The sequence below is a fragment of the Zonotrichia leucophrys genome, chromosome 6 (assembly GCF_028769735.1).
Source record: "Zonotrichia leucophrys gambelii isolate GWCS_2022_RI chromosome 6, RI_Zleu_2.0, whole genome shotgun sequence".
NCBI lineage: Eukaryota > Metazoa > Chordata > Aves > Passeriformes > Passerellidae > Zonotrichia > Zonotrichia leucophrys.
In genome coordinates, this window is record NC_088176.1 from 3,121,438 (window position 1) to 3,132,593 (window position 11,156).

Sequence of the window (11,156 nt, forward strand, 5' to 3'; positions counted from 1 at the left end):
ATGGGGCTTCCAGGAGAGGGAAAGCAGCTTTGGGGGACTCTGCAAGAGCACTTTGCTCAGTCTGAAGGGCAGGGAGGGTGAGAAGGGAGGGTTGGCAGCTGGAAGGGCTGCACAGCTGTGCCAGAACATCTGGATGCAGTCGGTTGACCCTCACTTTGGGAGAGCAAGAGTTTGCTGTCACCTTGCTCCTGTACTCCTCAGACAGCTCCTGCAGAATTGGTGCATCAGCAGGATTTAATCTGTGCAAAATCCTCCTCTGTCTTGAAAACTCCTTCTCCCATTAATCCAGAATATTTTACAGCATCTCTTTCTGAGCGTGGACCACCCATCAAACCAGACAAGTGAAATAGTACTGGACTGCTTGATTTGAAAAGAAGCTTGTGGTGCTCCTCTGCTGCTGTGAGAGCTGCTGGGAGCACAGTGAGCAGCCAGCTTTGCCCAGCAGCAATCCCGCTGTCTGTCAGTGCTCCCAGACCTCAGTGCTGTTTACCACCAAGCTTTTAAATAAACAAAAGTTGTGTCATTCCCTGGGTGGGAGCAGGGAGTACCTGCACAGTGGGACTGGGAGGATCAGTGTCCTGGATTGCCAAGCAAATTGTGTTCTATTTGCCATCTGGATGGCAGCTGTCTTCTGTTCAGTGGGCAGTTTTCCTTATCTCTTCCACAATCACTCCTCCCTCTGGGGGGACATCTGCTGATAACAGCAATTGAATGTCACTGCATGGCTGATAAGAACTGCAGCATCCCACTGGGAGATGTGAGCCCAGAGGGAGGAGCCAAGCATTCCTACCTGGATATAATCTGGAGATTCTGGAACACCAGCACAGCTTCTCCACTGGATTTCCCAGACCAAGATTACACCTTTCTACAGGATCCCTGCTCCAGCAGAACCCCCCCGACACTGCAGGAGGGCTGAGCCACAATTCCAATGGGACTGCCACCAACACCCTGACCCACAGGGTGTCAGGTTGGGTTCTGACTCTGTCAGTGTTGTTTCAGTTTATTGCATTGTTTGTTTTATCCTTTTATTTTCTTCCCTATTAAAGAACTGTTATTCCTGCTCTCATATTTTTGCATGAGAGCTCCTTAATTTAAAATTCATAGCAATTCAGAGGGAGGGGGTTTACATTTTCCATTTCAGGGGAGACTCCTGCCTTCCTTAGCAGACACCTGTCTTTCCAAACTATGAGAATGAGCTGTCCCTGAGGGATGCAGCAGTGCTGACATCCCCTGAGCTGAGCTGGCTCAGCTGGGCAGGGGATGATTTTCCTGCACAGGGCAGGAGGAGCCAAGCTGTGCTGGAGAGCATTCCTGCACCAGCCTGAATGCAGTGAGGAATAGGAATTGGGCTTTCTTCTCAGCACTGGTGAAATGTTAAATCCCCCTTCTGTCTCTGCTCCCCACATGTCAATATTTTGTGCTGTTTTATTTTTTGGTAGCATTATAAATATGGCTCACTGTTCCAGTGTGAGAAAAATCTGAGAAGTAGATAATTTTGATAAAAGAAAAAGAACTAAAACAGGCTTACTTTAATTTCTATTTAACTGTTAGTAGGGGGCTAATTACTGTGAACTTTTGTATCATGGTTTCATGTAACTTGTTTAAAAATATCTATTTATAATCTGACTCTTCTATTTTGACTAACCAAATCATTTGCAGTAATTAATTTTCAGGATTAATTAAAGTAAAAGGAAGAAATAATGGGAGACTAGCTCCATATTTTAGGCACGCATCAGGAATTGCTCCCATTTGCATTTAACTTAATGTTCAGTTTGTAACTATTTGTTGTGGATGTCTTGCCCCTGGAAGTGTCCAAGGCCAGGTTGGACAGGGCTTGGATCACCTGGGATAGTGGAAGGTGTCTCTGCCCATGACAGGGCATGGAATGAGATTATTTTTAACCATCTTCCAACCCAAACAATTTATAATTCTATGATTCCTGGGATAAAATAATAGCAATATTATTAATATCTTGAGTTTACTTTTGATACACCCAAATCCTCCCTGGCCTTTTCCTTCTCCAATAGAACTGGATTTCTGCCCTGCCATCCCATGAGAGTTCCACCTTGGAAATTTTTAAAATTGTCACAAAAACCAAAATTTCCCCTTTCCAGATCATATGAGTAGGATCACTCAGCTTCACCTTAATTCTCAGCTCTCGCTTTTAACTGTTTCAGAATTTATTACCAAAATATTTGATTTGATTTGAGCAGTCAAAAGGTTCTGTGGGAGTTTCATCCTCAGATAAAAAGAGATTGCTGAATTCCATCTGTATTCAGTGACTGACATTCTGGATCTCTGTTTGCTATTGATATGATCAATATGTTTTGTGTAATACCCAGAGATCCCATCTATCCCTGCCCCATGGAATTTACTTTCTAAGCAACAGTTGTTAGCGGATTCAATATTTGCTGAATTAATTAAAACCCATGTTAGGTTTGATCAAATAATCTTCCAGTGGTGGAACATGTGTAGAGATAATAGTTTGTGGTTCTTCAGGGTCACCTCAAGTGGCTGCTGAGGTAGAGGTGTGTGACTTCAGCCCAAGTTTTCAATTTATATGTACAAGACAAAGAATAATCATAATGATGGTTTGGGTTGGAAGGGTCCCTAAAAGTCACCTCGTTCCAACCTCCCCTCCCAGCCCTTTCAGGCTGTTATTGCAGCCATCAAAAGGCCACGTGTTGTTGTCACAGAGTGACAATTGTTTTGTGAGGAAACACATTTAAAGCTTCTAAAGTAAGATCATCTTATTCCACTCCAACATCTGAACCACTACAAATATTTATAAATTCAGTAGAGCTGGAGGAAAGAACATCCAAGTGCTTGAAATAAAAGAGCAGGAGTGGCTGGCCCTGATGGTGAGGATGGTTTTGCCCTTCTGAGTGCTTTCACCTGGTACACTGAAATGCTTCTTGCAGAGGAGAGAGCCTCCTGAAAATGCCACCAGCTGTCACTTACATGTGATTCCTGTGTTTGTCAGTGGGCATTGGCATGGCAAGGCCACTGCTTGTCCTACTTCCAACACGTCGTTTTCCCAATGAATCCAACACAAGTTAAACCATAAAGATATGAGATTTGCCATGTCCCTTCAGACCAAAGATTCCCACAGCCCCAAATCCTCAAACCTGCTCTGTAGCTGTGGCCAGCACAGGATGTTTGGTGAACAAGAATAAGTAGAGTAAGAATGAGCAGCGCTGAGTCATCGTTCCATTGGAATATGCTCCCAGCTCCCAGGGAGTTTTAGGACTTCCACAGCCCTACTATTAAAAATTATAGTCCTAAATCAATTATTTTCATGTCCTACAGGCAAAAAAAATCATCTGTTTTCCATTTCATTATTATGTTCCACTAGAGAGAGCAGAGCAATTATTATTATTTTAGCAGAGTCTTGCAGATAGAAGGTGCTATTGAACTGCAAAGCTTTTCCTACCAGCTGGTGCACATTCAGTGGCAGCTCTGCTCCTAAGAAACAAGTTGCAGTCTTTGCAGGACAGTCAGTGTTTATTGGCTCCATTTTTCCAAAGAAATGGAGCATAGCTGGCCATCAGCATTTGCCCCAAGCCCTGCATGACTCGTGAGGCTGTGTCATTTCTTGTGCCACCCCCACACCCTGTATTGATGCACTTCAGAGTGTATTAAAGGAGATGAGTAACATCCCTCAGATGCTTTCCTTCTCCTGTCCTCCCCTGTGGAAGCAGCCTGGTGTTTTATCTGGAAAGGGTTTGTTTCTGTTCCTGATGTGTGCTGCTGAGCCTTGGTGATGAGCAGGCAGGTTCAGGAGTACATCTTGTACTTTCACTGGAAGGTGCTCGGGTTTCTGATTGCTGTTATTTCCTGTGGGAGCTGGCTGTCAGAATTATCTGCCACAGCATTATGTAGTGACTTGCAAAGACATTGTACCTGGGACTGGGGGTGTTACCAGCCCTGCTGGAACATTGGTGTTTTAGCAGAAATAGTTGGGGTACAGATCGTGTCTGAACACCAGGGCACAAATCAGAGCCAGCCCCTTATCTTCTTCCATACCAATCACTTGTGCTTAATTAGGTACAACTTCTCACCCATTAAGCTCCGTAAATTCCAGGAACAGGTTAGGAATTAGTATCCCAGATTTACATATGGAAATCCAAACCCATGGAGAATCCATTATCCAACATGGTACAGGAAACAGAATACAGATTTCCTGACATCCACGAGGGTGTCCTCTCAGCCAGTTATACAACCCTAATAGAGACAGTGATGGAATAGGATTGATAGCAAAGTTGCCACTTCATACAGCAGAAGATTCCCATAAATATGCAAAGGAGTACCAGCTCCTCGTGTCCCACCCTGGGCAATGCCTGCCCCAGCAAAGCCAGGAGGTTTCAGGCAGTAATGAATGACCAGGAGCAAAACCTCACCTTAAAGACAGATTTTTATCCCACAGGTTATTAACTGATCCATTCCAGTTGTCATCTCTGCTCCCACTGCACTGGTTTGTACAGATTCACATTGCAAGGAGGATTTGCACTCCTGTGCAGAGGGAAGCAGGAGCTGCTGACTGAGTGTCAGCCCCTACAGGGTGACATGGCCAAGTGGAGAGGAAAGGTTGTAACAGCAGAAAGCAGGATATCAGAGCAGGGCTTTTAATCCCAACTGAAATATACGGAGTGATCCTCTGTTCACTTAATAGGCCCAGCAGTTTGATGAAAGTGAGACAAACCAGAAGAGCAGCAATGATAAAAAACACCCGTCTAGATAAGGAAATGAAACCCCTCAGAGGCAGTGAAGTGCTTTCCCCTGCTCTGTGCTGTGCTGGGAGGGGCAGAGCAGGAGAGAGCAATCACCTCAAGGAGCAGAGCTGATTAAAAGTAGAGTTCCTTTGTCACCCTGGGTGATACTGGTAACACATTTCCTCAAACCCTGTGCCCTGGCTGGAGGCTGGAAGGCTGCTCACAGAAATCCCTGTGTGCCGCTTGTAACCGAGCCAGCTTGGAAACAGAGAGATCCATAAATGTTGGCACCCTCCCTCCATTTTCCAGTGGAGACACAGCTGCATCCTAAAATCCATGCTAGGTGTGTGACTGGCACTGACCTGGGCAAAGAGGCCGATTTTGGAGCTGTAGCAGAGGCAGTGCCCCCATCCCAGCCCTGGTCTGGCTGGAGACACCGTGACGGGGTGGTGGGAGGAAGCATTTATCCTACTGAATAATTACCTGCTTGTAACTACAGGCTTTGGTCTCCCGAGCTATCAATCTGCAGCCTTTCAGCAGCATTAAATTAACTGGGGAAGGATCTGCAAGAGTGTCTGGAGAATATATAGGAAAAGTTCAAAAGTTTAGCCTGCTGTCGAGGCCGCATGTTCACAGAGAAGGAGTCACAGAATGCTTTAGATTGGGGAAGAGCTCTGAGATCATGGAGTCCAACCACTCCCCAGCACTGCCAAGGCCACCACTAACCCATGTCCCCATGTGCCACAGCCACACAGCTTTTAACTCCTTCAGGAATGGGGATTTCACCACTGCCCTGGGCTGCACAGCCCTTCTGGTGAGGAAATTTTTGTTAATGCCCAACCCAAACCTCCCCTGGCACATGTTGAGGCCATTTCCTCTCATCCTATCACTTGTTACCTGAGAAAAGAGACTGATTCCCACCTTTCAAAAAAAACCATTTAGTTCATGGAGAGAAACTTCTCTAAAAATGAGACATTTCTGAGCCACCTGTTGGAAAGAAAAAAAAGACAAAGGAAGCAGAATGGTGATGCTCCTTCTGGAGCCAACCCTTGGGTTTGGATCTAACAACGGCTGTGGGACTGTACAGCCTAAGTGCCATTGAAACAGTTGTCTGATTTCTACTTTTTGTCATAGGTGTCCAACTATAAAGGGGAAAAACTTCATATAAGAATTTTTAATAATTGTTGGAGCAGGAGTAAGGAAAGATGAGGAAATGTCAACCTTGTTCTCAATGTGGTGTGTCAGGATAGATTGTTACATTGTCTAACTGTAGGTTTTTTAAAAAATATATTTTAATAAGAAATGAAGTTCATTTCTATATGGAAGATCAAGCGTAAGATTTTTCCAAAGCTTCTGCAAGTTTTCTATGAAAAATTGTGTGAAATATGGAGCCTGAATGCTGACAACTGAAACACCAGAAACAGTTGAAGCCAAATAACCCCACAGCACTTATGCAAAACTCCAGTTTGAGTTTTGAGACCTTAAACATTAGTCTGGTAAACTTAATTTTACACCAATTTCCTTATCTAGAAAAATATTAATTTTTAATTAAAGATAGTGTGGGTATACACTCTACATGCACAGGAAGTACACATCATTATTTTTTGTAGAAACTCACTTTTAAAGGTTCATTGTCTTTTGTTGTGCTACAGATGCCCATTCTGGACATCACTAAAAATATTCACAGCCACTATTTTACAAGCCTGATGATGCCTTGAAGATCCTGCAGTGTAGATGATGACTTGAAGAGGATGTCAGACCCATGTAGGGTGAGGAGACCTTGCTGTGGTCACACTGGGTTTGTGGGGTAAGGAATAGGTGCAAGGTTCTACTCCCTGCTCCAGACAGCACATGTTGGACCATGTCAGGTAGTCCTTGGGCACCTTCCTTTTGGCTTTTTGTCTTGTACATTGGCTCTTTGCACCTTTTAGGTCCTGCAGCTGCTCTTAGATGTGGGCTTTTGCAATAGCAGGAACAGCCCTAGAGCTCCTCTTCCATTTTAACATTGCTGCTGATAAATGTATTCTGATGGACCACTGGGTTTCTCACTCGTGGAGATATTTAGTGCATTCCTTTAATGGTTGGTGATGCACAAATCGGTTTTAATATCAATAATGAACAATTTGGATGACATTCAGATTCAAGATCTGCCAAAAAAATTTGCTACACGTCAGGATTTATGGAGTACAATGCACTGAGGTTGCCAAAGAGGCTGGAGTTCCTTCAGCAGAAAAGCAAACAGATGGTCCCAGGAAAGTGAGCACATTCTTAAACCCTGGATTGCATTTGGACAGAATGGAGCCACATCTGCCAAAGCCTGCTGGCCAGAAGCATCAGAAGGGAAGGGAGCCATCAGAAACTAATGTGACATTCTTCAAGCTCTTTCACTTCATATTGATATTAGTAATCCGGCAGGAATGTTCCAGAATTGCCAGGTGTCCTTCGGCTTGGCCAGTTTAGGGGAAGGAGACATGATTAACAGTGAGTAACTGGATACACACATGCACCCTGCTCTGGAGTGTTCCCTGCTAAATATATCCCTCTAGGTCATCCATGTCCACCTGGCCTGGAGATAAAATGGTAGGAGCTGCTCGTTTCAGATAATCTGTTTCTGATTTCTGCTGCCACAAGCCAAAAGATAATCTTGCAAATGTGCCTGTCCCTCCAAACAACTGGCTGGGAGAGAGGATGCCAGAGCTGGGAGTGCAGAGCAGAATCATCCCAGACATCTTCTCAGGCTTAGCACGGCCCTGGGTTCAGGACCAGAGTTCAGGGGGTTAAAAGGGCAGGTTGTGTCAGGAAATGTAGAGATGGGGTGAATCCTAATGGATTTGTGCTTGTGCAGTACTTTGTAAAAAGAAACCGCAGCAGAAGGGAAGGGACTGACTTGCTCTTCAGCTGAATTTAACAGCAGAGTGGGAAATCACCCAGGGCAGCTCTGTATGGGAGGGAGACACACCCTCTGGTCCAAACAAAGCCTTCAGAGATGCAAGGTGAGGTTCTAGCTCTTGTCTAGCTTTGCAAAGAGTAAAAATGTCACTAAGTCTGCTCCATGGCTCAGCCTCCCATCATAATTCAGGGATCATGTAACACCTCATAGGACTTTTACAGAACCTAATTTATCAATAAGTAAGAAATGTGAGGTTATTTTGCGAAATTATTAGTAGGAATGCAGTGAGTGGGCATCACAGGATCACACACTGGTGTGGTGGAAGGTACTGGAGAGCAGGGAGTGTTTGAGGTAAGACACCAGCACACTCAGGGACTTATAGATGGCAAAATGTTAGAGAAATGTTACAGTTCAGGTTGAGACTGGCCTCCAAAGGTGTGCAGAGGAGGCATTTCAGTAAATGCACTCATACAGAGTTTATTCCTTCTTGCATGTAACAGTAAATCTCACACCGGCCTGAGTGCCAGCACTCGTGGTTAATCTGTTCGGGTGCCTTGACTGCCACAGAGGTATCTGGTGTTTTTTAGGATGCTCACCACTGCCAGGTCCCTTCCCTACCTCTGCACGAGCCTTTTGTGCCTGGAACAGGTGAATTCACCCCCAATCTGCCCTCAGAGCTCCCCACCCCAGCCTGTGCTCCCCTCACAGCAGAGAGGAGCAGCACAGCACAAACCCTCCAGGGGCAAGCCCTCCCAAGCTGGGTGCAATGAGGCCTTCCAGCCTCCATCTCCATCCCCACAGAGCCAAATGCAGCATGAACAGAGTGAGCAAAGCCTCCCACTGCCATCGGGGTGAGGGGAGGCCGCTCAGCCCTTCCAGGCTACACAGAGCATCTTCCAAACAACTCCCCTGCCATGGGAGGGGAATGTGAACTTGCAGTGCATCAGCTGGGTGTAATGGGTGGAATCCTCGCACCCTGTTCCTGCAGAAAGTCACATTATGATCCTTCTGGCTGCAAAATATGTGAGCATCCCTCTGAGCTTACTGGGGTGCTTCATGCACACGTGCTGACCCTATTTCATCTCTGGGTTAACTCTGCTGACATCAGTGAGCTACAACAAGGATAAATCTGGCCTTGTCACTGTGTTTGGTACTGTAATTCAGTTCCTCCTTTGTTTAAAACTTTTGGCAGCTTGATATATTATAAGTGCCACATAAGTATAAAATGCATTTCTTTGAGCAAAGAAAAATATGCTAATATGCATATTCCTATTTTGTCTCTTTCTTGTTACCAGTTAATCAATCACACAGAATGTTTGTGACACTTATTAAAGGGAATGAGTAGATAAAAGCACATGGCTTTCATTTATGAGACCCTGATAAGTTGGAAATACAAAGGATCTTACCAAAGGGAGTCAGTGTATACTAATGGGTAGAACAAAGAGCTGATAATGAAAAAGACATTGAATGTGAATCCCAGTTCTATTAACTCCCTTTGTGATCTTGAGTAACTCAGCTATTCCCCACACTTTGTACATGTGACCAGCTCCAATCTGGAGGCCATGCTTCAGTTGAATACCATTAGGCCAATCATTCTTTTAAATAAAATACTTCTGTGCTGTCAGCTTTTAATTGCTATCAGCCAGAAATCCAGATTAAAATCCTGGAGCCTGGATCTGGGAAGATTATGTTTTTAGTCTGTGTTCAGATGCAGCTTCAAAAGGAAAGCAAATCCCAAATGCAGTGAGTATTACTTATCTCTTTTCCTCTCTCTTCATTTCCATGTGTATTCAGATTGAGTGGCAAATCTGCAAATCTTCATTCACCTGGTTGCAGGGTATAAACTGAGCAATCTGCTCTTCAGCTGAGAGCTCTGAAGCTGTGGATAAATAACCCCCTGGAAATGCCAGCTTGAGGAGCAGAATGGGTATTGATCCAACACGCAGTGTTCCTCAGAACACATTCCTTTCTCTTTCTGCAGGTATTTCCAGCAGCAGGAACGCTGTCCCCATGGCAGGGTGAGGGATGTGCCCTGCCCATGCAAGGCTGGGGGGAAAGGCAGAACCCCAGCCCTGGGGCTGTCAGGGGATGGTTATTCCATTGCAGCTCAGCACAAGAAACCCCAGGAGCTCTCATAGACTAATCAATGTCTTATGCATGTTTCTCCATAAAAATCCCAACCCCAAATGTCCCTGTCCTAGGGTGGGGAGAGAGGTGGTAGCCCTGTCAGTCTCTAGTGTGGGAATGAGCAGAGCTAGCCCAAGGGATTGGCCCTGAGGCACAGCCCCATTCCTGGGGATGAGTAAATTCACAGAATCACAGAATCACCATTCCAGGTTGGAAAACACCTCTGGGATCATCCAGTCCAAGCTGTGCCCAATCCCCACCTTGTCAATATTCAGTCATTCCTCACACACCTCCAGGGATGGGGACTCCACACCTCCCTGGCAGCCCCTTCCAATGCTACTCTTCTAACACCAGAAATGTCATTTTTTTCCCTCTCTCTTCCCCATCTGCAAAGCTGGGGTGATGATGATACTGCCCTGTTTCATGCTGCTCCTGGAGATTTGCAAATGAGCAGTGATGTTATTATTAATGAACCTGTAAATCCAATAATTCAGTGCTGTGGCAGCACAATAGCGCACAGTACCTTAAATACAGTCCTTAGGTGGCTGTATGGAACACATGCTGTTGTTATTTTGACTTCTTTGTCTATTTTCTAAATTCCTCCCTTTTGGTAAGAACAATTATGTTCCAAAGTTTGGAAACTGTGAAGAAGCATGCAGTGTAAATGCTCAGGAATGACTAATTTGGAGACTTTTTTACAACAAAGAAGTTCAAAAAGCAGTTAAAGGCCTGACTGTTAACAAATGAAAAAAGTAATTTGGATACTACCAGCAGTACAGGAGGTACTTTTATTAGGTAAAGCAATGCAAAAGTTTGGCATGGGTTCAGTAATAATAAAAGAGCAACTATAAAGAGTTAATTATCTCTGATCCCTAAAGGAAGTATATCTTTCCTATCATCATTGAGGCCCTTTGTAGTGCAGTGTTGGGAAAAACAGAGCATTTTGGCTGAGAGCCCAACACCTGGCCTGGGAATCATGTTTTACAGTGGCCAAAGATCATCAGCTTCTCCTAGACAGAGCGCTAATAATGTGAAATTGGGGCTGAAGTTACCTCATTAGGGGCACCACTAGTAAACTCCAGAGCATTCTTTTATGGGGGAAAAAAGGGAAGAGGTTTGGAGTCATGGTGTTTGCCTTGCTTTGATCTTTAAATAAAAAGTGTCACTGTTGTTTCCTAAATAAAAAAAAATTAAAAAAGGTATGGCTGTTGTTGGCCTAAATCTTCTTTGTCAAGTCAAATGGGACATAAAACCAAACAGGCTCATTGTGGTGCAAAAAGGGAAATCAGGAAGGAAAAAAACCCTGTAGAATTATTTGGGAAAAGCTCCCTTTTCCACCATTCACTCCACTGAATATTTCTAATGTGTTTTTTGCCATAAAACCAGATATAGGTGGAAGATTTTGGTTCCTACAGAGCCAGTCCCAG